The sequence below is a fragment of the Salmo trutta genome, unplaced genomic scaffold (genome assembly GCF_901001165.1).
Source record: "Salmo trutta unplaced genomic scaffold, fSalTru1.1, whole genome shotgun sequence".
NCBI lineage: Eukaryota > Metazoa > Chordata > Actinopteri > Salmoniformes > Salmonidae > Salmo > Salmo trutta.
In genome coordinates, this window is record NW_021822962.1 from 1631708 (window position 1) to 1635701 (window position 3994).

Below are 3994 nucleotides of genomic sequence, written 5' to 3' on the forward strand. Positions count from 1 at the left end.
ATGGCCTGAACATCTGAGCAAATAGGCAGGCTACTGGGGGCTACTGTATTAATAAATGATGTGCAAAATAATAACACACTAATATAATCAGAATATCTTATAAAATATGTATTTTTTAAAACCTATGCATTTACTAGAGCAAAATTAGAAGGAAAGAATTATTCCAAATTAGAAAGGCTGCAAAGCCTGCAATAATGTCACAAGACATCATGATCAACAATCTATCTATCTAATGTTTTTCATTGCAAATAAAACATCAAACTGAATGGTTGCCTTGTACAACATTGGCACCTTGTTTACTGAGCAAATATGCAGGGGTGCAAAAATTAACATTTCATTTGATCTTGGCAGGCGTTTTATTTGAAATAAGTTGTGGTTCAGTTGACCCTGGTCAACCAGTCGACTGCCTGCCCCTCTCCCAGCCTTTAATTGGCTCGATGGAAGTTCTGTCAATCTCTAGTGAATCTTTGTTTTCATTTCAACAGCTTTCCACTTGTGATGTGTAGGACGTCTTGCACAAGATTGGTGTTAAAAAAAATCCACTGGGGCTGATTTGCTTGATCCTTTCTTGTTGCAGCTTTCTGCTCCTCTGATTGTAGAATTAGAACTATTATTTTTAACCTTACAATTATTCCTGGTACAATCCCCCGGGTCTGGAAGGTGGCCCATATACTCCTCCTTCACAAAGGTGGTGATCTGTGTGACCTAAATCCTTATTGAACTATTTACAAACTCTCTTGCCTAGCAAAAATTCTAGAATCCTTGGAAAACCCTCAATTTAGATCCTTTTTAACTAGCGAATGTATTCTAAATGTACACCAGTCAGGTTTCAGACCAGATTAAAGCACCATCTTTGCTACTTCTTTGGTTTTAAATTATTTTCTTAATTGTTTGGATAAGAAGAAACACTGTGCGGCCTCTTTTATTGACCTGTCTAAAGCCTTCGACACTATGGATCACTCAGTACTTATCCAGAGGCGTTCGTCAATTGGCCTGGACCAGGCTGCATGCAGCTGGTTGTTAAATGATTTAAAGGAATGAAAGCAGTGTGTATTTACAGATGGTGTTAAATCCATTTTCTGGACATAATAAAGGCAGTCCCGCAGTGACCGATTCTTCAGTTCTTTTGAGTATCCTCAAAAATCAAATAATCAAATCAAACGTTATTTGTCACATGCGCCGAATACAACAGGTGTAGTAGACCTTACAGTGAAATGCTTACTTACAAGCTTAAGCAATAATGAAGAGTATTTTTTTAAGTCATTTAAAACAAAAATATAATAATAATACAAACACAATAAAAGTTTTATTTTTGAAGCAACACAATAACATAACTATAGAGGCTATATACAGGGGGTACCGGTACCGAGTCAATGTGTGGGGGTACAGGTTAGTCAATATGCGGGGGTACAGGCTAGTCGAGGTAATTGAGGAAATATGTACATGTAGGTAGGGATAAACTGAATATGCATAGATAATAAACAGCAGCCTAAAAGGGGGTCAATGCAAATAGTCTGGGTAGCCATTTGATTACCTGTTTAGCAGTCTTATGGTTTGGGGGTAGAAGCTGTTAAGCAGCCTTTTGGACCTAGATTTGACTCTTCGGTACCGCTTGCCATGTGGTAGCAGAGAGAACAGTCTATGACTTGGGTGGCTGGAGTCTTTAACAGTTTTTAGGGCCTTCCTCTGACACTGCCTGGTATAGAGGTTCTGGATGGCAGTAAGCTTGGCCCCGGTGATGTACTGGGCCGTACGCACTACCCTCTGTAGCGCTTTGCAGTCGGATGCCGAGTAGTTGCCTTACCAAGCGGTGATGCAACCTGTCAGGATGCTCTCGATGGTGCAGCTGTAGAACTTTTTGAGGAGGACCCATGCCAAATCTTTTCAGTATAGCCTATGCTCCTGAATTCTTAACACAAATAATTATATTCTGACACTGTCAGTCTATAATCAGCACGTGAGTGAGGGTGGCTTTGTATTCATCCTTCATATATAGAGAGGCCCAGCTAGGCCACACAGAGGGCCACCCAGCCAGCACTGGGTAGTGGGTAGGTCCTGGTGTGGAATGTAGGCCATTGCCATGGCAATACTACAGCTGCCTGCCTGGAGGTTCTGTTGTGGCCATCCTCCTGTTGACCAGTGTTTTCCCCATTGAATTAGGAATTAGAATACACATTTAATAGGATCTCTATGGTTGGCTCTGTGTTAACAATTCACCATCACACACAATCACTATCTTCTGTCAGTTGGTCATACAAGAAATATCTTTTTTTTTTTCCTTCTTACAAAAAATGTACTAAACCCAGACATTTGAATCTTGAGTCTTTATCAAAATAAATTGTCTATCCAATCCTATGTATATCAGTTATTATCAGCCTCTGGGGTATAATTTACAGTTCCTCTACAAAGATACAGATTATGGTACAGAGGAAATTGACTGTATGATGGATTAGATTGATTATCATAATGTTTTTTATTTATTTAACTAGGCAAGCTAGTTAAGAACAAATTCTTATTTACAATGACGGCCTACCCCGGCCAAACCCTAACCTGGACGACGCTGGGCCAATTATGTGCCGCCCTATTGGACTCCCAATCACGTCCGTGATACAGCCTGGAATCGAACCAGGGTCTGTAGTGACACCTCTAGCACTGAGATGCAGTGCCTTAGACCACTGTGCCGCTCTGGAGCCCCTGAGTGACTAGTGTGAGGTCATTGAGAGGCAGTGTTATCGCATAACATTGGCACGAGGATACCGGCCCGTGATACCAACCCCAATCCCTTCCAGTTCCAACCCGTTTCAACAGTGTGGTTTCCCCGAAGCTCCACCTTTGACTGAACAGCTTTGAGTTGGTACGATAAATTATCAGGAAGTCTTTGAAAATCTCTTTGAAAATCTGACCGTAAAAAAAACTCAACAAATATTGACTGGCTAAAGTAAAAGCTTGTCTGTCTTTTGTCATTTGTTTAATGAACCAGAAAATAAGGAGCCATCTGTACTGACACAATAAGGAAGCTCTTCCCTTCTGTATACACAACTAACTGTACATGTTCAATTACATATTTGTTTTTCAATGATATAGCCTATGTACACACAATCTCTCATGACGCAATTACGCAAGATTTGAGTTATTGGTTTCTGAGACTAATGTGTCTTTCTACCCCTCATTTGTTGAAATACATGAATGAACAAGATCCAGTATAGGAAATCCATACAGCGTACCATACAGTTCCCTGTTGAATAGATGTTTCACTGTAAGCCTGTACCTGTCATGGTTCTATATTTGTTTAATACCTTGTTTAATACCTCTGCTTTTATGGCTTTAGTGCTCTGTACTTCTTACTGTCAGATATAAACAGTGGAAAGGGGAGGGTTGGATGGCTGTGTTTATAGAGGAGAGAGAGAGAGAGATCCACAAGCCAAGTGGGCAATGGGCAAGACTCAAGAGAAACACACTATGGGCTGGTTTCCCAGGCACAGCCTAGTCCTGAACTAAACACCAAGCTCAATTAAGAATCCCCATTGAAAATGCTTTTAAGTCTAGTATTAGGAGTAATCTGTGTCAGGGAAATGGCCCCTACATGTCTGTTTATAGCATAGAAATGGATTTCTAGCTCTATTCCAATTAACCATAGGCTGATTCAAGTAATTAGGACAAATCCTTTGGGAACATTTGGCACAGACTATTGTCATTTCCCAGAAATCCCCACATTGCCTGTCAGTTCAATATGCACATTGTTCTCTCTTTTGAAGGATAATGATGCTCTTTATTATCTTTGTTTAGTTTGATGGGGATGTTAAGAATGTATTTTGTGAGATGCCAATGTTTTATTATGTTTGGGCTTCATCATCATATTCTATTTGATAACGTAAATATTATAACATACAACATGTTATAGCCTTTGTAAGTCCTGTATAAATGTTTAGTTATAACTTCTATATGGCATTTTTAAAGGGTGGATGTATCTTTAAGAGTATTACCTGTCCATACT